Source organism: Anser cygnoides, chromosome 1 (assembly GCF_040182565.1).
Source record: "Anser cygnoides isolate HZ-2024a breed goose chromosome 1, Taihu_goose_T2T_genome, whole genome shotgun sequence".
Taxonomy (NCBI): domain Eukaryota; kingdom Metazoa; phylum Chordata; class Aves; order Anseriformes; family Anatidae; genus Anser; species Anser cygnoides.
In genome coordinates, this window is record NC_089873.1 from 89,226,843 (window position 1) to 89,252,464 (window position 25,622).

Sequence of the window (25,622 nt, forward strand, 5' to 3'; positions counted from 1 at the left end):
CTTACCCAGAAAGCTGCTTGCAAATTGCCATCAAATCTAGATCAAATTCAGAAGTATTTATAGCACAATTTAACAGTTATAAATACTGTGTCAGTAGGCGGTTAAAATGAGATCTTTTAAAAAAACCTCTAGGGGAAATAACAGCAAGAAAAAAGTCCTGAAATCATACAACTTCCTAAAAATGCCAAATTGCCAGTTTCACTTTGATTTGCTCTTAGTGATGTCACGTTGGCTGTCACTAATCACTGCCTTACTTTCCATGTGCCTTATCATAGTTTCCATGAGCATCTGCTCCATGGTCTTGCTGGGCACAGAAGCGAGACAGACTGGCCCATAGCTCCCCCCTTCTTCCCTTTTTTCCTCTTTAAAAACGGGGATTATGTTTTCCCTTTTCTAGTCCACTGGAACTTCACAAGACTGACAAAACTCTTCAGATATGATGGGATATAGTTCCCCCCCCAAGACTCTTTTTGATGTATAGGTCCTGGTGTACTAAGACTACATCTCAGTCCTGTGAAACAGAGCTCTGTCAGAGCATCTTATGATTAGCTGAGTAAGGAATTGAGTATTTCATATACATTGCAGCTGGAGTCAATTCTTCATTAGAACAAAACTCATAATTTTAGCAAGTACACCTACTGTCAGAATTCAGTGTCCAAATATAATGAATATCATGTCAAAATGATAATGAGCAAAATAAATCTAAAAAAAAATTCTATCTCAAGCCTGAGTCTGTGATGATTAGAATGGGAGTAATAGGTGAAAGAAACTGAAACAATAAATGTAACACTAATAGCGTTTTGTTCTCTCTCTCTCTCGCTCTTTTATTTATTTGAGCTCTGATAGCATTTTTTTAAAAATAGAGCAACTACAAGTTTATAGCCTAATCTCACAGGTAAGAAAATTCTTCATAGCTGACAATGAAAACAATGCAATCTTCTTTATCGCCATCTTACAAAACAGATAAGTTTATGTATTATGCAAAGGAATTCAAAACTGAAGTTCAGAGTTTTATATCACTTTAAAATGTAAGATAAAGGGAATCTGGAGCAGAATTTACAAATGCAGAAGCCAGTAGTGTCGACAGCAGTTTATTCATGTCCTCCCACTTTTTGTGGACTCTGTGCTCTTTTTCAGTAAAGTGCAACTAGACATCTGCAGAACTTTTGTCTTCATTTTGCTATTGGTGTGAGAAATCATCTGTTAGAGTAGGAACTCTCAGTTAGAAAGTCCAGATTCAGCTCCCGATTCTGGAACAGTTTTGGTATGCAGCCTTGGAGGACATATTGTAATTACAGATGAGGAAGTAATCTGGAGATCATATTTGATTTTCTATCTTGCAGAAGTAATACAAGAATTAATCAAAGTTTCCAAAACATTGGGAGATCCTGAAGCTGAATATCCTATAGAACTTCTAATAATTTATCACACTTCTTTTTGACCCTATGCACAAAGTCAGTTAGATGTTTTCCCAGAAAAGACTAATCTTGTCAGAATACAAATTTGAGTGATTTATTATCTCTCCCTCTCATGGCTTTATGTAAAGAGCAAAATTATATAATTTTATGCATTTTTTGATTATTCCACGTTACATAATATATGTAAATTTATACCCTATATTTATGAAAAATTATTTGTTCAGTACTCTTCAAACTTCTATTGTTAAATTTCCTTCTTAATCTAGATTTAACAAGATATGGAATTTAGACACACATTTGATCTCTCATACTGCTCATACTGAAGCATTTCCAATTAAGCCAGAAGGTACGGTCACAAAAACTGTTTGGAGGCTAACCTATTCAAGTGCCAATTGAGTGAAATAAAAATTAAAAAAAAAAAAAAAGCAATTTTTACTTGGCAGTGGCAGCAAACCATAATAAGCAAGTAACAGAGTGGTAGCAGAGGGGTGCATAAGTTTTATGAGCTATATACAAGTAAGTTGAAAATTTTGCACCTGGAAAATGACTTCAGTTTGGTCAAGTGTTACACTATTGAGATCTCCAAACCTATTGATGGCTTCCAGGATGAACTGGGAAAACTGAAAAATGCCTGTGAAAATTATGGCTACTGTTTAAGATATTGAATTTGTCCCTGGACTACACTAAATGCTGTTTGGACAGTTTTTTTTTTGTTTTTTTTTTTTTTTGCAAGTAGAGCATGATTTCTGGTCTTCCAAAGATTGTCTTCTAAACGAATTGTAAATTTAATCATTTGCCTCACATCTTATCTTTAGTAACACTGCCACTCCCTCCTTCAAAAAGGCAACTGATCATTTGGGAAAACTTATATCTAAATCTACATTGCTGTGGAATGCCAAAGTCTTTCTCTGTTCTGGACTTTTGGGAGGCTACTGAGGTCAAAAAAAAGAAGCTATCTCAGCAAGTAATCCAGAAAAATGGATCAGTCTTTCCATATGGAACTGATAGGGAAAAAATGCACTTTCAAACTGTCTTCATCTTGCAAAATCTATTTTGCATGCTAATCTAATCTCTAGAAGACAATCTGGCTTTTAGTTACATGTTACTTTAATTCCATAATTTAAATGCATCTCTGGAACACCAGGAACATTGACTAAGTGTTAAAAGATAAAGCCAAGGGGGGAAAAAAAAAGGAAGGGGGACAACAGTTTCATTTATCAACACTGGGACATGTGGGCTAAAAAATATGTTATCTTGGAACTGATCTGCATGAATAATGAAGACCGAGGAGCAGAGGTCCATGACTACTAGATAAAAAATTCAAAACTGTTGTCCAAAAGGCCATGACTAGATCAGTCCATGTGCTGAAGGCATTTGCATGTTGAAGGCAGATCACAAACAGCCACATCCCTTCTAGATGCAGTTCTCCTAATAAATGAGTAGTAACTATCCCCAATTTCACGCACAAGCTTCTGTTCTCCAACTATCTGCTACAGTGCCATCCTCCTTCTCAGATTTAGGGTGTATTATACAATTACAATGTCTTGATATTTAGCTGAAGATAAAGAGTTATTTTGTTTTCATTCATGATTCCAATGTAGAAAGGATGGTTTTGGTTACAACTGGTGATCAATCACCAATTTACAGCTGCAACAAGTTCATTGTGTATGTGATAATGGAATATAACTTGATCTTGACTGAGGGATGACAGGGCATGCAGCACCTCAGATGAGTATTTTTTGCAGTGAATAGTTATTAGTTTTTGTTTGGATCTCAGGAGCCAGAGCTCCTGCTTTTGTATCTTTGATAGTGAGAGTCTTAGCCCAGATCTTCCACTCAATGTTTAACAAATCTTTATGATCTTCTCTTCTAAAAGAAAATAAAAACTTCAGGCATGTGTGGATAAAAGGATTTTGAAGTACCACTAACCAAATTTCTTTCACTCAAAACTGCTTTGATTGAAAACTTTTCTATTCTATTGACAAACTAATTTTTCACCAAAAGTACTTTTATTTCCTTATTCTGCTCTGAAAAACAGAAAACCCAGAAATTAACACAAGATGTTCATTTCAGGAAGGCTGTACAGCTGTAATTTGGACACTTCTGTTCTTCTCCAACCTAAGCTTTCCAGGAGCTCTTTTCCTCCTATTCACTGTCGCTTCTTTCTCTGGGGAGGTGTCCGGCACATGTATGGGGATTGGTGTCATCTGAAGCCCTGCTCCCTGTAAACATTGCAACTGCATTTCTAAATCAAAACACAGCCATTTTTGGTTTCTCACTGAATTTTGCAACAGAGTCTATGGTTTACAGTTTCCTCTGTAGAAAAGCACCTTCTTTTCTTGAAATTTTGTCACATGAAAAACAATTTAACAGTTCATATTCCATGGGTTACTTCTGATTTATTTTATAAATTCAAAGGTAAAAAAGAGCAAGCTTGGTGGTGCTTTTGATGGGTTTTGAACTTGCTGTCATAACTTGCACTCTAAAGCGATACAGTCTTCATTCAATTCTTTTTTCTTGCCATATTTCAAAATAATGACAACAGATTGTAGAGCTGGGTACCATTAGATACTTGAAGAGTCCTAGTTTACTGAGTCAGTATGTTCTTTAAAAGACAATACAAATGTCAGAAAATATAGAGATTTGAAGTCCTCAAGGACTTTTCAAATTTCTGGGTATGGTAGCAGATTTATTTATCCATAAATCTGCATACTACAGTAGTTGAATGTAAAATTTGGTATCCTTCTATAGATTAATTAGAAACATAAGGATGAAAAGGGTCCATTCAGCCTGCCCCTCCTCATGGCCCCCAGGGACACATGCTAGCAGGCTGAGTCTCCACCAACGTGCTGCTCGGTAATTTTTTACAGCAGTCAGTGTCCGTTTTATTCACTCATTGCCTTTGTACCCACTTTATTCCCCCACTGCCTTTGTGCAGCCTCCACGCTGAGAGGAAAGGCTGCCCCGACTGCTGGTAGCAGGGTGAGGTGAGCTGGGCAGGTGCGAGAGAAGCTTCTGGAAGATGGAGGGGGGAGGGGGGGGGGGGGGGGCGGGCTGGTGTGAGGCCCTGGCCCAGGGTGGCCATGTCTGCTGAGGGGGGGGGGTCATCTTCTGATCTCTCCTTAATGCTTTACAATGCATAGCTGTAACCTTGCTGTTTTAATTAATTAATTAATTTATTTATTTATTTATTTTCCTTTAATGGATGATAGCTTACACTTAACACGTTGAAGTTAATTGACAGTGATCTAATTTCTAACTCTGAAGCGAGCGCAGCGCAGAGGTGGGCTAGGCCCTTGCATGGATCGAAAGGCTGAAGTGGCACTAACAGATGTTATCTAAAACATCGCCCAAGTGTTTGACCTGATTTTTTCCCCTTTTCTGATCAACAGTTGGACAGCTTTGGTAAGAGTAATTGACAAAACTAAGAAGGATGAGGAAATAATTTTCTAGTCCAAAGAAGATGAAGTGACATTAGTTACAGAGCACGTCCTGCCAAACCTCGTGGTGTTCTTATTGAGCCATCTTTACTGTGAGGCTCTTGTAGCCATAGCAAAACCTCGTTTATATTTTATTTATCTCTGACACATTTAGTGAAAATGTGCAAACATCTAGAGTAAATGAATTTAAAAATACCAGATGAAAGGGAGACACCATAACTTAAGGTGCTTCACTGATAGTTTATTAAAAATGACCTATTGCAAGAATTGTATTATCTAGTGCAATGTTTTTTAGATGTTGTATTATAAAAAACAATTTTCCTTCAGCGTGTGATGCCTTCAAAGTCACCGTATCATCTGGTAAATTAAGAATTGATCTGTGTTTCTTCTGCAGAACTCAGAACTGAATTTTAGTGGTCATGTTCCATTTCATGCATCCGCACAGTTGAAGAGTAATATATATAGATCTGCTGCCTCTGACTTGATTCTACATAAAGTTCAAGTGGGAAGCAAAGATGGCAGCAGCCACTGGTGTCACAGCAGAGTGACCCTTGCTATGTAACAAGTTGTTAGCAACTGAAATTGCTTCCTGCACCTGATGAAGGCACAAGGGGGTGAAGGCTGGGTTTTGCCCAGGTCTCAAGCATTATTAAGTGTGACCATCTGAACTAAGGCCTATAAGCTGAGGTATTCAACCATGTGACGGCAGAAGCAAGTGTCACATTTCTGTCTTACAGTAAACACTCCTTACCATTGCCAAACATAAACAGTTTGGTCGCTTTCTTACTGTATTTGATAGATATTTAAGGTAAAGGTAGAACATTTGATATTTAAAATATCTAGCATATTATTGTAAAATGCAGCTTTCTAAGAGTCAGCTTCTGAACATATGTCTGTCTTGTACAGATAAATGGAAAAATATTTTTACTTGAAGTAGAGAGGTGAGTTCCTGCAGCCTCCAAAGCTGTAGTATTACCAGCCTTGTGGACTCAATAATTTAATAAACCAGTCTGGTCTTGGAGAGTCGTGGCAGATAAAGCTGTCCATGCAGAAAGAACTGTTCCTCATATGACCCTCCTTTTCCAGATTTGCCATTTCAAATAGTAGCCAGATTCAGTGCCCTAGGAAAAAGAACATTCAAGGCTTTAACATTCAAGACTAGATTTGCCGTTACAGCTTTTCCTGAGATCACATTAAAATGGATAAATTCTGCATTTGGTTATGTGACTTTATCATATTCTCATCATCATAGGGTGAGGAAAGAGAAATGCAGGTGACTAAGAGTAGCAGCAGTAAGGCCCATACTCATATAGACATTCTTTAGATACAGAGCATTTGTTGAATTTTATTTATTTATTTATTTATTTTCTCACTATTGACCAGTTATTGTCATTCCTGTATTGGAAGCTTCCATTTAGAAATGGACTTTGGGAGTCTGAGTGGGTGTAGGTGACCAGGCATGTCCAATTGTAACATCCATATATGAGAGTCTTCAAGGGAATAGAATTACTTCTGCTAGGAATGGCCTTAGTATTTTTCAAGTGTTCCAGAGCTGAACTCAGTTTCCTTTCTGTAAGCAGACACATAAAAAATAAAAACAGAATGCTTTTTTTGATTTTCATTTCTATGACTGATTTACCTTTGGCTGTTGACTCTGGCAGTTTCTCAAAAAACCCTCTGTATTCTGCCTCACTGTTCTTGGCTTGGGAAGCGCGAAACTGATGTCTATAATCAAATTATCATCAGAAGTGATAGATAATCACTTCTAGATTGCTAATGCCAAGAATATTTTCTGAAATTCTGGATTTGTTCAGACTTGGTTTTAAAAGGCTGTCATGTTATAGAAAAGTCAAGAAATACCAATGAATGAGCTTTTTGGCCTTTTTTCCACTCAGCTAAATTCAGGGTGGCAGGTATTCTAGTTACTCATTTTGTGCTTATGCTGTACTCTAGGCTCTTGTGGTAGGAGAGCTCTCTCCAAGATACATGTTATAGACTAGGAAAAACAAATACCCACCAGGGAATTAGAAAATAAATAATGTTCTTGTTAATCTAAGATGACAGTGTTTTACAAAAGAATCTGGCATCAAAAGGAGGGAACAAGCACTGCTGGGAGCTCACTGCTTTTAGAACTCACAGATTACAGCCCAGAACGGCATGCTAGAAGCTTGTGAGTAAAACCCGTTGTATGCTTACTGACATCTGGATAGCTGCCAACATCTTCATTTCAATAATTGCATGCTCTCAGTGATTCCTATACTATACAAGAAACAGATCCTGGGGACAGTGAGAGGGAAGCACGTTCTTTTTTTTTTTTTTTTTTTTTTTTTTGTGCGCGCATGTACGTAGGTATAAATGACTAAGTGTTGTAGCAAGAAAGACAATACAGTTTAATACTTCATTCCAGGAATACTAGTGGGATCTGGATTAATATCAAACAAACAAACAAAAAATCAGCTAAAATGTAGGTAATCTTAACTGCTTGCTCAGATCTTTAAATTTGCTTGCTTAAACTTTTATTCACTTTTGGTTTTCATGAACTAATAATTGGGAATTTTACTGGAAAACTCTGCCTTTGGAATGTGGTAATGTGTGTTGGTTTCTGTGTAGTTAAGTTTCTGTAGTAAAATTTTTGTCAGGTAAACTATCACTGTGGAAGGCAACCCTGCTCATGTTTTTCACATACTTTTTTTTCCCCCTCACTGAGTATGTATTTGTATGTCACAAAGCCAGTTACTCGTGGAAATCAATTTTTAAATACCTGTGCATGTCTATTCTCAGAAGTAGGTTATGTTTGTTCATCCAGTCAGGAAATGGAAAAATACCACATTATCTTTTTTTTTTTTGAACAAAGCTCAGCAGAAGTCTGAATAGTCGCTGCTGAGTCCTACATTGGAAAATGCTGAGAAGAGATTTGGATACATTTAAATAATGCAATTCCATTCAGAGTGTTCTAGGAAAATGATGAAAAGAGAGAGGCTAAGTTTGTCAAACATATTATTCATGGCAAATCATTCATTCAACTTTAACAAGCATGCAACAGATGCTGTATTTTGCATGCTGCTACACCAGTTCTTCAGTCACTCTCTAAAAAGTGACGTACTGAGGAGTCTCCATCCTTACTCCTCATGCAGGCTAGATCGTCAGAAATGTTTTCCTGTAGCTGCAGGCAATATCATCATTCCCTATCTTGCAACCAGTTCAATTAAGACAATATGCATTTAATCCTCACTGCTCTCCTTTTATCTCCTCTTCTTCTTATGTTTCTACCGCACTGTTTTTTTCCACTATACGAGAGTGGTCCTGAATACTGATAAAGTTAGTCTTGCTGTAGGTTACCAGAGAAACAGGCTAGCCCTGCAGTGTCTGGTCTTGCAAACATCAAACTTTCTGTGTTCAGAAGGTTCCAAGAATTACCTATATTTTCAAACTTTATTTTGCACACTGTTTAAATGCAGGTGCTTTTCATTTTCAAAGTTTCCCAGTGAAGACTCAATACAAAATACAACAAAATTATATCAGCTCTCATAAGGCCTGTATTAATGTTAAGGATTAGAAGCCCCCAGAAGTTAGTCTGGTCCAACAGCGAAGTTTCTGCTGTATGGTAATAGTACAGTTGTTGTTGTTGTTGTTGTTATTGCTTTGTTCCTCTATGATTTTTGGTCTTCATTTTTTAAATTTTCAAGCCATTGAGCCCTCATGGAGGCTTTTCTACTCACCTTCTTAGTTTTCACTTTTTTTTTTTTAATCTTAATTGAAATGGAATGAATTTGAAAGATGAACTTCTGAGGTGTTTCAACATAAAAAAGGAAGTGGTTCACCTCCGCTGCCAAAAAAAGATGTATCATTAAGAAATTAATTCAGGATATCAGGCTAAATCTTGAAGCCTGACAGGCCACATTAAGTGACTGACAGAGTCTGCATGCTGTTACATGCAGTTGTTTGGTGCACCCTTTGTCCTTTTTCAAAAGTGCCTATGCACTTTTTCTGACTCAACAGTTGCCTTACTAGATAAAAAATGAATGTATACATTCGTGCCTAAGTTAAGATACAACTTGGACAATACACAGAAATAATCTTGGGAAGCTTTCAGAGGCTCATATGGTCATTGTAAATGCATTTTCTCCTTATTTTTAATAATTGTTTTATTGCACTACCTACAGTTTATGCTAGAAGTTATTTTTGTGTGCATCATCTGCAGAGTAATCCCATGACTGAGAGCAAATGACATTGCTTGTTACTAGAGGGACTACACAGAGTATTTGCAACAACATTACAGAAAAAAACAAAAAACAAAAAAAAAACCACCTTTTAATAGAGTACAAGCAAAATCACATTCTCTCTCAGATTTTTGATTATATGGCAATGGGAACAATTGTCAATGTGTTTGTATTACAGATCTAATGATATTATTTTAAAAGACTTACTTTAAAATATTTTAAATTATTTTAAAACTAAGTTACAAAATTTATTTTTTATGTCAACAGCCTGTTTTTAACAAAGTATCAACATAAAAAATGAAAATACATTAAAAATTATATTAGAAATCTTAAAAAAGAGGCAAAGATGTTACCCAGTTTTTAAACTTTGCAGGGATGCTGGAAGTAGAGCTGAATGTGCTTCTCTTTGCACTTCAAAACAAATTTTCCAATTTATATTTTCTGAGTGACTCCTATTTATAATGGACCAAACCTCAAACCTTAGATCAAAATGATCAGAGCATTCAGGTTGTTTACATCTAGGTTGCACCTTTTTTTTTGTTTGTTTCTTTTTCCTTGTGATATGTATTTTAAATTCAAGAGCAATTTATGTCTGGGATATTATGTCATGATTGCCTTGTATTTCAGTGACAAGGGAAGTATTCAGCGTATCTGTTAATTTGATTGTAAGCCTGTTTTGTTTGATTTGGCTTGAATTATTCATTTGACAAAAACAAAAGCATGGGCAAAATGCTTTGGTTTGGATTTTTGATTTGACAAAAACAACAGAAGCATTCAAAATCAGGACAGCGTTCTGTCTTTCCTAGCTTTTCCTTGTTTTATTTTATTTTATTTTATTTTATTTTCATTTTTATTTTATTTTATTCTATTTTATTTTATTTTATTTTATTTTATTTTATTTTATTTTATTTTATTTTATACTTTAGAACCTGATTATTGCTTTCCAGAAAATGCTCTTTTTATCTGTTGTGTCTTTAATGCTGTTGAAGTTCATGTGTACCTATGCATATGTTAAAGAGAAAAAATGCTAGAATTAACTTGTTGGTTTGTTGGATGTCATCTTTCTGTAATCCAAATGCTTAACCTGTTCACAATGTATAAAATGTAAACCCATGTTGTAGTTTAGTTATACTGTATATATGAGATAGTATGATAAGTAATACTTAAAGTTAGGAAAGTACAAGAAATAGTACATTTATCTTAAAGTTTACTAAGCAGCAGCGAGCACTAGTGATAACAATCTTGTTTTAACCTGGTTTTAAACGTATCAACTGATGTCTGCCATCACTGATCTCCCAGTTTTAGCCCTGTGTTGGTCCATTTTCTGTGTTTCTGTTGCTGATCTGATTTGGAAAATGAGATTCCTAGCTGGAGTAGTAGGCAGGTGTGGTGTCTCTCCCTGGCATATCCTCCAGCACTCCACTGCCTTGGTTCAAACGAGGGCTGCAGCTGAAACTGGAAATGTGTCCAAGGCATGCCATGCAGCCTGAAGTCCATTTAGCAGCACAAAGGGGGACTCTCTGCCTCACCCCTTGCTCTCCTGGTTGCTGCCTGTGTAGCACCATGTTGATGAACTTGCCCGTGGAATTCAAACCCATCCTTTTATTTATTTTAAACCCTTTTTTTTTTAGTGGTTTAGAGTATATTCTGAGACATCCAGTTTCTAAACCTTTCAAGTGGAAGGCAGTTGATCTTCAGAAACTGATAATCTTTCCTGTTTTTTTTTTTTGTTTTTTTTTGTTTTTTTAAATACAAGCCCACACAGAGGAAGCAGAGAACAGAGACATATTGAATACTGAGATTTTCCCATTCTGTGACGATTACAGAAACCTCTCCTGCTAAATAGCTGCTTTTGATCCACTGGAGGAATTCAGTATTCAGTAGCCCTCAAAATTTCTCTTTTTGTTAAGTAGTGTAGAGATTTTTCCTTTGGCTCCAGTACAGATAATGATGGCAATACATACCAAGGATCTATTTTACACTGATTGCAAAGGAGAGTGTTTTTTTCTTTGAACTGATAAGGAATTACTTAAATATTTCATATTTTTCAGAAAGTAGCCAAAATATGTTCATTAAGATACTTTGATGCATGTGTTCTAAGAGAACTGCAGAGTTTTGAACAAAGATAAACAAAAATCTTCCCTGGAAAAGTAATTAAAGGGTGAGAATTACATTAGTAGCTCATTGCCTGGACTTCATTGTACTGATTTTCGTTTGGTGGTTATGTTCTTCTGGAGCTCTGTTCTTGCATTCTGTGTTACATGCCTGTGCCCCTCATAGTTCCGAAGAGACGTATTATGCTTAGCATGCTGATTATTTATTTATTTATTTATTTATTTATTTATTTATTTATTTATTTATTTATTTATTTCTGCAAGGGACTGGGGGAGGCAGCCAGAGATTACAGCTGGACCTGAAAGTAAAGTGCAGGGTGAGTGTGAGAAAAGGAAAACAGGACAAAAGGAGGAAGGACAGAAACTGCTTGGGTGATAAGCTGGGGTGTGGAGTTGTAGGGGAGGAAGGAAAATGTAGGCAATTGAAAAAAACAATAGCTTTCAGGATACCAGCCCTTTTTTGTCTGTTCCAGTCACATCACTTGGTCCAATTAACTGCCTTTTCCTAAAAGAATTGATTTCTTCCATTATATTCATGTTCAGAACTTCACTGCTATGGTGCAGAAATAATACGGGAATGTTACCAGAGTGGAAAAGTCTAAATTGCTTGTATTAAAAGGACAACACCTAATTCACATAATCATTGTTGATTCAGTATAAATACAGAGTTTTAAGGTCTACATTAGGAGATGATTAGTATGCTTAATATGGAAGTACCTTTTAGCACGTCTTCCAGTGTAACATTTCTAGCTTTTTTTTGTGTGTGAGTATGTAAAGAATTGATGTCTCTTTTGTGGCACATAAAGAATTTCCCTGAGTTAAACCTCTGTTTTTTGCTAGTTAAGGCATACTAGTGTTGAGATGTGAGTTCGGCATTTACATTTAAATTTACAGTTTTACATATGGGTGATTTTTTAAGTTAAGATTTAGGCTCTGGATTTTTTTTTTTTTTTTGAAGAAATCTTGGGATTGGTAGGAATTCTGCAAAGTAACCCTTGTAACATGTCAGACTGTTCTTCTGCCATCTCTTTTCCGTGACTGCTGCATGGAATCTGGGCTGACACTAATCTAGAAGGACAGTCACACCTCATGAAAGAATCATCACTGCTAATCAAATCAGAACGAAAACCCACTACTCTGCATCACTGGAGACATTTCACGTGCTGAATATTTCATGTACTGGGTGCTGTGGCTGTAGACAAAATCCGCTCAACAGCTCTTGTTGCGTGTAAATATTTACTCAGACACTCTGGTGTGGTTGAACTGGTGTGCAGTAACACCAGGAAGCCTTGAGTGATCCTTATAAGTAATGGTAATTACATGTGACTCCACACATGCTAGGTCAGAGTGGCTTGCGGACAGCCTCTCGCTTTGTCAAAGCTCCCCTTGCCTGCATGATTAAGTGGGCAGTGTGCCACAGGAAATTTGATGCATACAGGATGACAAATGTCTGTTTTGGCTGCTGAGAATTGAACTCAATTGTAGATCTGCAGAAACATCAAAACACAATCAAGGGCTGACATCAAACCCGTGAGCCAGGAGAATTCCTGAGGCAAAAAGGGTTGAACTTGAAAGAACAAGGAAAGAGTGCTTTAGTTTATATGCTGGTACACCAGTCTCTTTCTGCTGACTTGTTACGCGGAGGGGTGGGGGAAGTAACAACGCAGAAAAATGTGTCTCTGCCTTTTCAGTTATTCTTTGCATTAGAATTGTAGCAGTGGAGTGGCAAAAGAGCAGAACAATACAAAACAGTAACTTTGCTTTTCATTTATATATTTAACCTTTTATTTTTTTTCCCTAAAGTGTACAAGATAACTTTGAATATCTGTAATGAAAAGAGTTCTTACATCTTTTTTTACCTTGATAATATCTCCCTGTGGCATCAGGAAGAATTCCCTGCCCCAAATGCTCTCCTCACCTGCTGCTTTTGTGATTGCTTGATCTTACATGACCACTGTTATAAAAAGTTGTCCTATTTTGTTACTTGACTGTTGCTGATGCTTGGTACGGTGGTAAGTGATGGCACAAGAGGTAAGACTCTGGAATCAGATTCATTAGATGCTTCCCAATAGAGCTAAGGACTGAGTTCCTCTTATTTTCAAGTCCTAGGACATGGTATGTACAACCTGAATAGTGCTGTGGGTTGATATGTGGGATGGAGTCCACTTCCAGGTTGGAAGCCGGCCATGGCTTTGCAACATAAACACATCATTTTTGAATGGAGCATAGTGGCTGTATTCCCTTATCTTCTGTGTGAGTGATGACAGAGATGTTTTTTAGCAACTGAATCCTACATCAAGCTTGTTCTGTGGTCTTCATTTTAACTAGAGCACTTCTACATCAGCATTTCTGGCGCTTACTTACAACCTTACAAGGTTTATAGCCCTTCCTGAGTACACAGTTAAGGGAGATGTCATGCAGAGTTGCAGTGATGTGTCCTCTTCCCAGCTTCTGTAGTGCTCTGTTTTGCACAGAGGACTTTGCTTTGATCTTATATTCTGGGCCTTGACCCTTCTGGAGCTTGGGGAGCTCGTCCCTGAACAAGAGTGGAGCTGGTACATAGTATGGCAGCCTAGGTTGCTGCCTGTGGTGAGGGATTGTTGGTACTGATTTGGGTTTTGAAAACAAGTTGTTTAATAAAGCATAACGAAGTGCTTAGCTGGGGTAGTTTCCAACTGTCAGCATTTTCTTTCTTGTGCTGATGTGACCGTAAGGAAATTTCCTCTATTTCAGGAAAAAAAAAATCATTTTCCATGTGAAGTGGAGGGTAAAAAAATGTAGTTTTTGCACTAAAGTATTATCAGTGTTGAGATTCTGCTGTGCTAGGTGCTTGTAAAACACAAATGTACCCATAAACCCAAAGAGCCCAGCACTGCTTTTGTTGTCCTACTACACCAAAGGTGGGGACAAAATGCTTACCTGACAGGGCTGCTTGTCAAATAATACAAATTATTCTTAAACAGGAGTTCAGGAGTTGTGAACAGAGTGTTAAAAAAGTTATTTGCTGAATTTGGGCAGTCTGTGGAGTTGGCCAAATAATGAACCGTTGAAAGCAATTTGAAGCAAATGTCAATATTTGTCAGATAAATTGCTTTCAATAAATAATTTTTCCAGGCTCTAGTCTTCCGCTAGGAGACTCAGTGATGTCTCTAAAGCAGACACATAAGGAGTACAAAAGCACCGTACGCAGGGAAGCTTTCAGCAAAGGGTGTCCATAGATGGGCAGAATTCCTCACAGTGCAACTTCTGCTCAGTCTTGTGGGCACATTCTGCCACACAGCCCTGCTCTAATGAAGTAGGAAAAACTATAATTGCTCCATCCCAGTCCAGTTCACTATTCAGAGACTCTTCTGGGTGTTGAGGCTGTGGCTGTGTTAAGTACAGAGCATTACAACCTGGTCAGATAAGTGATAAACAGAAACATCTATAACTAGCGACAGTGGCCATAATTGTTTTGGTGTGGGCCGGTGACACATGATCAACCCTTTTTAAGTAAAACTTTCACTGCCTAAAAAAGAGCATCAAACTATAAGCAAACAAAACCTGAAGAATATCCCTGAAAATACAAAAAGCAAGCTCTGAAAACAACTTAGCTTTCTTCCAAGAGTGACAGATTTATTTTCTGGATGAAAATGAATAAATTTGTCATACTCCCAACTGCTGTCCTTCAGCATGCAAACTGCTTTTTCATGCAGCAGCATAAATGCTATGTGCCCCAGGTTTATGGTCTTGAGTTCTTCCTGTCAATGCCTGGATCCGCAGTGGGAGAGTGAAACTCTGTTGGTATAGTGCATGTCCTTCGTCAGGTGTGGTCTTTCTTCAGGTTTAAGATTTCACAAATAGCCTTGCTCTGGAAATCTAAATTGCACATTACAAGCCAGAGATTGATAGCATTTTTTAATTTTTATTTTTTTGGGAATAGCTGATTTTTGAATGGCAGAATTCACAGTGCAATAAGAGCATTTATCTTTTCCATAAATGCTTTCTGTGGTAAGCAGAACACTTGAAGATGTAAGCATGATTGTTTGCTACTGTAAGCAAAATGGTATTTGAAAAGAAAGACTTTTTCTGAAGCTGTAATATGTATGCTCATGTATAACATCACAAGATCATGCTGTTACTTGATGTGGCTTTATTATGTCTCCTTGTGGATGGATTTACATTATGTCAGCCGCTTTAAACTAGATTGAATCTGAAAGAACTGCTGATTGTCATTTTTTTTTTTTTTTCTTATTCAGAGGTGGGCCTCTGTTCTCTCTGCTTTCTTTTGAATGATATTTCTGAAAAGCATTTTAAAAGTTGCAAATTTCATCCTTTTGAAGAAGTTATGCTTTTGAGAAAGTATGTGAACTGTTGCAGGGTAAGCAGTATGAGTTGCTATTAGGCTTTTTGAGGATTATTTTTTTTTTTGCCTCATGATCTTTCTAAGGAGTTGTTCCTCGTTTCTGGACTGTAGTGGGGTGACATGTATTTGTTTTGTTCCCATCAAGAAATGTTGCAAGAGTTGTGATATGAGTTGTAACAAGTCTCTGTGGAAATTAATTTTACTATTTTGGATTTAATAAAAGCAAATCCTGATAGTAATTGCAAGCATTCACAGCATCTCATGACATCTAAGAAATGATTGTGTCACTACTCTTGAGTGTTGAGCGGCAGAATGGAGTCACTTAGTATGGTTATCTTTAGAATTTGGCTCTTTGCCATTTGCTTACTACCTGGGAAGCAGAGTGTGGTGGTTCAAGTAAAAGTATGATTCTACAGACAGTACCACACACAGCTAGTCTTGTCATTTCTTTGTGCTTGCTTCCAGATTTTGCTGCTGCATCATGGGTTATACAAGTATCTTAGACTGCAGGATTTCAGCTGAGCTCATCGGGACTTTTGCATGAATAAGATAGTAGGAATATGAGTGAGAATTGCAAAATGCTACCAGGTGCACAGAGAAAAGCTAAATTATTTTTATTATATTTTTTTTAATGTAAAAAGGAGGGTTCTGTAGTCCTTATTGCACTGCAGTCTTGCAAGTGAAAATGTATGAGATGCAAGGAATGTAAGTACACATTTTTCCAGCCATTTTCTGGCTTTCTAAAACAGTATTACATACCTGCACTGAGTGGTCTGAAATAGTGTAATTACAGTGTCTTGGGAAATGTTCACTGTGGAAATCTTACTCGTGACTGAAGTCTTATAATCAGAAAAAAGAACCTTAATGCATGTGCATTATAAGCATTTGCCCTCATCTTTAGAGCAAAGTCACTGAGATTGAAACTAGTGGCTGCATTAGGAACTTGCTATATCTTTGATAATAGCTTGCGTACATGCTGTATATAGGCTGTTTTACATACCAAACTTCAACAAATTTTGAAAATTGGGAATTACAATCCATGTCAAATTCATTCAGAAAGAAATGGAGAAAAGTTGGACTACTACCTGCCCTTATATGCTTTAAAAAGTGGATAAAGAAATGGGAATATATTATGCTGCTCTTGTTTTCTAATGGATATATCTCAGAAAATAAATCACTTCCTACATCCTTTTTGTTTGAAGAATACAAGGATACTTCAGGCAGAATCAGAAATAAGCTTCAAGTAATTGAAGTTCTGCTTTATCTGGTTTTGATTCCCTAATGGACCTTCATCCCCCAAAAGACTGAGATGAGATGGGTATGTTCTGATTAATGTGGACTATTTACCATTTCTGCTGATAAGCTGGAAGGATGCATTAAATCTGCCTCAGCAAGTGGCAGTGAAGTTTCAGATGGTAACGAGGACAGTTGCATCTTTCATTGACTCCTGAAGGTCAAGCATTTCTAAACCCTTTCTCAGCTTATAAATAAGACTGCTGATGTGATTCAATTGGTTACGGAAACTGTAACCTCAAGGATCCTTTCAGCTTTTTGCATTGGTGGAAATACTACTGGCTGTATTGTAATGATATTCCAGGTATTACTTTCCAGTGTTTTTGGACAGGCCATGTCAAGCCAGAGACATGTTCTGAATGAGCAGCAAGACTGCCCACATCCTGCACTGGAAGTTGAAGTTACAGAGCTAGGCACAAAGTTGACAATTACATGAGGAAATGGTGGGTCTAAGTGGTTGACTTCCTTAGGTCTGTTCATTTCAGACTTTGTGTATCAGTGCTGCTTGTGCATGCTGTCTGAGAGAGAAACAGTAGTGATTACTCGGAAGATTACAAGCCCTTGGTGTGCTTGTCAAGGTGAAGGTTTTAGCTTGATACTTTTTTTTTTTTTTCCCCCAATAGTATTGAAGAACTGCATGAAATCTGGATCTCAAACAGTCCTGAGTATAATCCACCTTTTGAGAAGAGAGGGCAGGGAAGTGGCTACTCCATCTATTACTGTTTTAGAAAGACGGAGAGTAAGAGAAGGATCAGAGTTGCCTGTAAATCTTGTAGCTTCCTCTGGTACTGGCCTGTCAAGGTTGCCTTTACCAGCATCACAGCCCAGATTGCCAATCTGTCATGCTTGCAATCCTGCTGCTGCTGCTGGGGGACTGTGTGTGTGGAGCAGCAGTCACTACTCCCACTTGTTTTTTCATACCTTCAGCAGCAGTCTTGTATTTTGCAGCTTTTGCCTTACTTTTTGTTCGTTATCTATACCTTTTCTACCCTGGCCCCAGCTACTTTCATTTCCTTAGTAGTCAGTGAATGTTGCCAGCCTCTCTGACTCCTTCCATTTCTGCTGCCCTTACCACATTGAATCTTACTCCTGTCAAGCATGAGAATGGTCTCCTAGGGAAGACTCCATTGTTTCCTCAGGATTGAAAAGCCTAGAGGTGATCCAGAGTAGTGGCTTGTTTATTTAACGCACAGGTGAGAGCTGTGTTTATGGTAGAGAAGCTGTAGTGTAATTAGTGTTGCAACTTCAGCAGTGCAAACTACCTTACTCATACCATACTGATGTATTTGTCTTATTATATTTTTATTCTAACACTTCAGAGAACTTAATCTGATCAGTAAAACTTTTAACCTCACTGCAGCTACCTTCTTTTGAATTTTACCCTAGTGCCATGTTCCCCTCATGAAGGTAGTTTTCTAGCATTTTGAGCCTTAATCAAAAGGTAAAGTACGTTCATGACCAAAGGTGGTCAGTGCTACTGAGCTGCCAATCACTTGGACAACTTTTTCAGTTTTAGTATGAGCTACTTCCTGATCTGGTTTGCATGTTGCAAGTACTTTGAGTGTGGCAAGGAACTTAAGATCATAATGATTAGCATACAAGGCTACAATTAAAGTAAGTTCAGTGCTCTGTCCTTGGTAGTGGCTAGTACTACAGTTATGAAGAAATATTAAAAAAAAATATATCACAAGGATGTAAGACAAAACTACCCTTGTGGTCTTGTCTCGATCAGATCTTTGATAATTAAGCGTGGATTTGTAATGTGATATGGGAGGATTTTACTGATCCATCCTCAAAGTATGTTTAGCATCAGCTCTAACTCGGAATAATTATTTCATTTGTGTATTGTTCACTTTTAAATAGTGGTAAGTTGTTTTCATGTAAGGGAGTTCAAACTACATGTTGAGTGAAAGCATATTTCCTTTCATCATTTATAAAATGTCAGTATATCTCATGCCAACTCTTTTTTGTATGGAGAAAACAGCTGTTTTAATGTTCTTCACATTTGTCTGAGTAAGGTGTGGATAGACAATTGTGGAAGTAAAATAATCTGGAGTTAGATTAGGAGTTCAACTAGTTTCTGGGATTTTGGTATTGCTATGAAACCAAGAATATGGTGGTTATTTCTGTTGGAAGTGTTGTCATTATAAAACTACTGAGGTTACAGTAGGACTTTTGTTGTTGTTGTTGTTGTTATGTCAATCCCAAATAATGCCTCTCTATCCGTAGTAATTTCAGTCAGATACTCCAAACTGCAGTTTGTGTGGGAGATATATTGGTATATTGCTGATATTTTGTAAATCATGTTGCATAGAAAGATGCAAATGCCCAGATTGTTGAATTTTCTGAACTTTCACTGAAGAAAAGGTAAGTTTTCTAAGTTTTTGCATTATATACCACTGAAAGGTCTTTCAGTGACTTAAATAGGACCTCAATATCATGGGGATCTAGAAAGACTTCAGTAAACTTCAGGGATGTGCTGAAATGTGGTGGGCCCTCTTCACAGTAAGGTTTTGCCTTGACCTTTTCAGCAAACTTAATAAACTATGTCAGAAAAGCATAAGCGAAGTATAGATCAGTAGTTTTGGTTTTCTGAAAACTGTTGGTACAAGAGAGGAACATATGGTCAGTTTTCAGTAGCCCAGTGACAGTTTTCAGCAAAGAGTTGATATGCCAGCACTCTTGGTCTTTTACTTGTGAAGCATGAAGGAAAAGGGAGGAAAAAGAGAAAGAAAAAAACAAATCAAACTGGTTTCCAACTGTCTCAACATGGGCTCAAACAAGCAAATTCCTGTTGTCTTCTATTTCATAACTTGTTAATTTTTGAAAGATCTCCCAAGGAAATACCTGCAATTTGAGACATGAGAAGCTATTCCTTCTGTGAGATCTACAGATGAGTGATGCTTTCATCTTTCAGAAAAAATTCCTGACATACTGACATATGACCAAACTGATGTGCATCCAGCTACTCTGAAGTGGAGAATTTTATGGAAAAGCCATTCAGAGCACACTAAAAAGACACCTGCTGGTCACTGCTCAGATTTAATCAATTGGCCGAGTCATTGCTGCTGAGTTCCTGCTGGGTGCACATTCTGTACGCCCTCCCAGCCAAAACTGGGATTGTCTTTGCTCAGCAGGCATTTTACCAGCAGAACTGAATGGCAAATATCCCCCCAAGCAAGCTAGTAGATGTCCTAGTAAATGTCAATGACATATAATGTGTGGATACTGTTAATTAATAAATTGGTGCTGATAACAGCATAGATCTTGAACTGAGTTACTAAAAATGTGGTTTTATAAGGCTGATCATATGCTTTTGTATATGTTGATTGGGGCCATGGATTGGGGTCCGTATGAAGTCTGTGCCCTGTAGAGAACATGTAAATTCATACAAAGACTTTCTTTTGATCCAAGGAATTCAGTCACTTAGAAATTAAATTCAGAGCCTGTGCTACAACAATTGCCCGTGTATCCTGGCTTATGGTGAATCAGACCAGGCCCAGAGGGAGAACTCCTGCTGGCATAACTTATTATGCTATAGAAGAAAATGTACACAGGTGATGAAGGATTACTGATGATTTCTGGAGGGTTGAGGAGACTAAAGTTCATACAAATCACTGGCTCTGAATTATATATAGAGACCAGTGCTCTATGTCCACATGTTTTTAAGGAAGGCAGCACAGTTTAGCAATGAGGATCTTCTGAGATGCTGGGAGTTTCACAATGAAGTCTGCAAGATGTCTGTGGTCCACCAAGGAAGTACAAAACAAATCACACAGAAACATTCAGAGGAAACAGAATAGCTAACCATATAAATAGAAAAAAATGCTCAAGCTCATAGCACTATGGGAGGAAAGCACAGACAGCTCCCTTAATTTTGGTGGTAAATCCCTTGATTTTTTAACACTTTGATTGACTCTTCTAGGTTGTCAGTGTTGGGTTACAGTGTGATTGGATGTATGGCATAGCATTTGTGTGAGGCAAATAGGCATTTAAATTTTGATCTTTATGTTTGTATCTGGTATTACGTTTGTATCTATTTAAAGACAGTAGCACTGTTAATTTCACATTATCTTGGTTTAACATATATCCCCTTGATCACAACCAGATACACTTATTATTATTATTATTATTATTAATAATAATAATAATAATAATTATTATTATTATTATTATTTTCTGAGTAGATATAGGGGAAAATAATGTACAGGTCCATGTAAGACAAGATACAAACTAGATGTCTTCATGATAAAGCCCCAAACTGGTTCCGTACAATGATGATTTCAGTGACTGGATTATATCAGGTAGAAGAGGCAGGTGAGAGGAGGATTTTTTTTTCCCCCTGGCAGTTTGTATATTATTTCATTTATAATCTTGCAAGGGAGGCAAAATATTCCTGTGTTCTGAGTAGTTCAGTCTACCAGGTTGTCTGGTTGTGGTCACAGAGGACAACACAACAGAACAAGAACAAGAGGACAAGACCCCAAGGTTGGGGTGAGGAACACTTTGGCCTTGGGCATTACGCCTGAGCAGTGGAGATGCAAAGATTGTGTTTAACTAGTTCTTGCCACACTGGCTTTCAGGGTTCTGTGCCAAACCCTCTTATAACTTTGTGATGAATTATGCCCATGTTGCTTCCAATTACCAGTCCAGCCTTCTCACTCTATTCCTTATTGCGTCTTAAGAATAGTTGACTCCTTCTAGCTTCTTCTTCTCCCTGAAAGTACAGGACAGAGATGCAACTCAAGGACAGCTGAGAGCTGATATGTTTTTGCCACCATCTTAGTTGTATACTGTTTTAAATGTCCTTTGGAAGAGAACAGGGCATCCTGTTACCTATTGGCTGCATGAATTTTGCTGCTGTTAAACGTTGAGAAAGCTGAAAAAGATCTGTCAGTCATTTCTGTGAATGCATGTAAAATGTCATGGGGTGTTTGTGTGGATGCGATCTTCCTTTTAACCCACAAAGTGAAGCATCTGATACCCTGCCATATTAGATAATTATCGATGCTGCGGCACGTCTTTTTTTTTTTTTTCTTTTTTTTTTTTTCCCTCTCAGTTGACAGGGAAGAAACATTTATGTGGCCTAGTGGTGTAACATGCCAGAAGAATCAAAGAAGGAGATCAAGCAAGACTGTCTAATGTAGATTGTGCACACCATGATTATAAAACACGACAGCTGCTCTTTGTGGAGAACTAAGGATAGGTAAACTTTTGAGCCAGTTATCGATGCTTTCACATACCTTTGTACAGAGGAGCAAATTTACTTGTGAATGTAGTGAGCATCAGTTTTGAGAGCTTTGTTTTCAGTATATATAGTGCCTTTTATTTAAATATATTTCTTTATCTGTCAAGTGAATTTCTCATTTTGTAACTGGAGTTGGCTCCTGTCAGACCTGTCATGGAATTATATTTGAAGTCTGTGGCAAAGATAGACTTGTAGAAGTTGAGACATACAGTCATTTGGGGCCTTTTAACTTTCCATTTGCTATCTTCCAATGATCTAAGCTCCATAAACTTTGGCCATTAGGTTTTGTATCCAGTAAAGCTAAACAGGAAAATACATTGTTTTTTATATTTTTATATAGCTCTTTCAGTATTACAAAATTTAAATATTTCTTAAAATTTATACTTTCTTGCAAGGCAAAAACTGCACACACCTAACTAATCTGCTACACTTTCCAAATTCAGGTAAGGCTCCACCTGGCTTCTTACATGCCAATACCATGTCACTGTATTTTTTTTCACAGGTTGAATTTGTAATTATGGGTAAATGCTGGCAAACAGCCAAAGGTAACTTATCCTGTTCTGGGAAACTTACCTCTCAGCAGTAATTTAACTATTCGTCTTTTCGATCGTCTTTTAGCCTGTAAATTTTATCGTGAAGAAATGATGTTGGTGTTTTACCTCAGAAACTTTCATAATGGCAAAAGGAAAGAGTAATATCTGTTCCTTCAGCTGTGAATTTCCTGATGGTAGTAATGCAAATTGAATAATAATATTAACTATTTTTTGTCTTTATTTTTGGTGTGTAATGTCTTTTGGATTTGATACTCTATTTATAACTTTAGCACAAGGTTGAACACAGTTATCACACCTCATTGGTTGCACATTTTATTCTTAGACAGAGTGTTAAAAGTCTTTTTCTTGTCGATTCCCAAGCTAAGCAATTTCATTTTTTGTTTTCGTACTTTGACCTCTAACCCTGGGATCCATTAGGACACTGAGCCAGCAAGGTGTAGACACATCAGCTAAAGAGGGAAAGAACTGAAATGACACTGTCTCCAGCAAGGAATGCATTAATAGATCTGAATTCAAAGATAGAAAAGGCAATTTTTTTCCTGCTGGGAAGCAGAGTCCTCAAGAGAGTCATCTCAGAGTGAAGAACATGATATGAAAATCAATAAAGGCCCTATTGTGCTGGTGATTTGTCCGGGAAGTGTCATTTTATATCTTGTTAGTGGATATCTAAAGGAAGTTAAAGCTACTTAGCTCATAATAATTGGATAAATCCTCTTTCATCAGTGGTCTATTTTGCTGTTCAAAGTAAAAGTGAAAAATAGTGGAGAGTCCAGTTTGAAATTGGATATGATGAGACTGAATGAAGACAATGGCTGTTAAGTGTGTTTTTTTCATCAGGCTGACAGAGCTTCCAGAACTGATTTTCAGCTCTGTTTTTCAATCAGAGATTTAAAAGAGTAATTAAAAATAGAAGGTTTTCTTCTGTGTGTTTAATTGAAAGAAAACTGTGCTCTTGACGTTTTTACTATATTACTTAATGCTCCAGACAGAGAAACTGTAAATGCATCATTTGCTTTATTGCAGTGGATGAAGGAATTATGGATCTTGGTTAAGTTTATCTGCATTATTAATACTATAGGCTGGATAAACTCAAATAATGGAGATGACAATTGTACACACAGCCCTCAATATACTTGTGGCATTGCACAATTAGCAACAAATATGGTAATATTATTATAGCAGTTTTAGTTAAGTTATTGATTAAAAAAATAGATACAGTTGGCAGAAGGAAGAATACAGGGTAGGGAAGGAAAAGGAAGGGTGATTTCCCATACTACAACTGAGTTTCTCAGTTTCTTTCCTTAGGTTGTGTACATTTTGCAGTTACTGTTACATGTTATCATTTGAGATCACATGTGGGACTTAAAATTGAAGCTTTTTTTCTTCTGTGCCTTTCAAGCCACATTATTGTTCATTTACACGTGAGTAATGACAGGGTTAGGAGATGACTGGGTATTGAAAGAGCCTAAGTAAAGAAAGAGCCTACTACGCTTAAATTTTGCTGGTGACAGACTTTGTAAAGGTGCTGCTCTCCTCTGCTTTCTGTACACCACAGGGAAAGAAATAAATGGGAGGAGTTTAGTAGTCTTTCCTCCTCTGTGGTAAGTTTGGCTGGTATGTATACCTCCTGAGATGTTTCAGTCTGCAGCTTTCTCAGTGGTTACATTGATGTTACCTCACTGAGAGGGTGTGAAATTCTGCTCATTCATTAGCAAGACATCTATTCCTCCCACCAAATGCATTCAGTGAGCTAGTGATTTTTTTTTTTTCCTCTTCACCCAGTAACTTTTAACTCAATTTCTTTATGAAACAGAAGGCTTTTCAATCAGCTTTTTGGACCCTCTTCTCTTTGTAAGATTCAGTAGCTGTCTTTCCCACATATCCTCATGCTTTGCCTTACTGTTTTAAGCAATGCTTCTCTCCACAGTGACTGTGCGGGTTTTGTTTGTTTGTTTTTTGTTTCTTTAAAAATATATGAAGAAAGATGTAAAAACAGAATCTCTTCTTTTCTGCATAAAAATTGTGGCAAGGTAGAAAGACTGCTCTACCTGCTGGGTTGTTGAGTGGATTAGTGATGCAAGAGGGAAGACAGAAGAGTTGACCTTTCTCCTTGCAGTGTCAGCTATGATTTTTTTTCTAAATGGTGTGATATAAAGTTTATTGTGTGAGTACAACAGGAAGCAAAATCAATGTTAAGAAAAAATGGGATTTCCTTGTTTGCCCATCCCGTCCAACGTGCATGCACTTTCTTGCAATGAAGATGTTATACTCATCAATAGTTGTAGGATAATCTGTCCTAGCACCCCATTATATTCTTTATTTTCTTATTATTAAAGTAGTGTTAATAATTTGAATGAAAATGTTACTGATGAGAAGGAAGTCATTTGTTTTCACACAAGTTAAAGACATAGTCGCTACAGATTTTTTTGCTTTAAGAGCATTTGACCTCATATTGTTGATTTGGGTGAAATACAATGACAGTTGTAACCACTTTCATTTCCAGGGTTTTGTTAGAAGCGTATGGGACCCGAAGGCTTGGTAGTAAATACAAGACCTGACTAATAGAGATTGATGCAGTGTATATGTATCGCACAGTTAAAAAGATAAACCTCCAGCAGCCTTTGCCTCAATCCTTTGAGGATTCTCTCAGCCTTTAACAGTAGTATCATCAGTGCAGCAGGAATCACTTTCCCTACCTAGCTCTGACCTTGCTAGACTGTATTCAGCAACAGCAGTGGTTACATGACTATCACTGACATATTAAAACTACTGTAACCTTTAGATGTAACTTCCCAAAATGTATATTTACTAAGTACAGTAACTATTGCTATTTTTGCTATCCCTGTAAGCAACCAGTCCCTTTCAGAAACTTGTTAGGTCCTTGACGTTTTGTAGGAAGCTGTTTTCTTGCCTGTTCCTCTTCATTACAGTTGTGGATATGTATATATGTATTTCTTTCAGTGATGCCTACGTATGTGCAAAGCTTCTGG

General features: G+C 37.2%; 1 long non-coding RNA gene across 1 annotated transcript; it reads left to right on the forward strand.

Annotated features, from left to right (window-relative positions):
- The first annotated feature begins 4,500 nt into the window (after nt 1-4,500).
- Nucleotides 4,501-23,858, forward strand: LOC106039564 (uncharacterized). Its single transcript, XR_001209361.3, has 3 exons — nt 4,501-4,823; nt 21,897-22,036; nt 23,050-23,858. It is a non-coding gene; the product is annotated as an uncharacterized lncRNA (long non-coding RNA).
- Nucleotides 23,859-25,622: the final 1,764 nt, after the last annotated feature.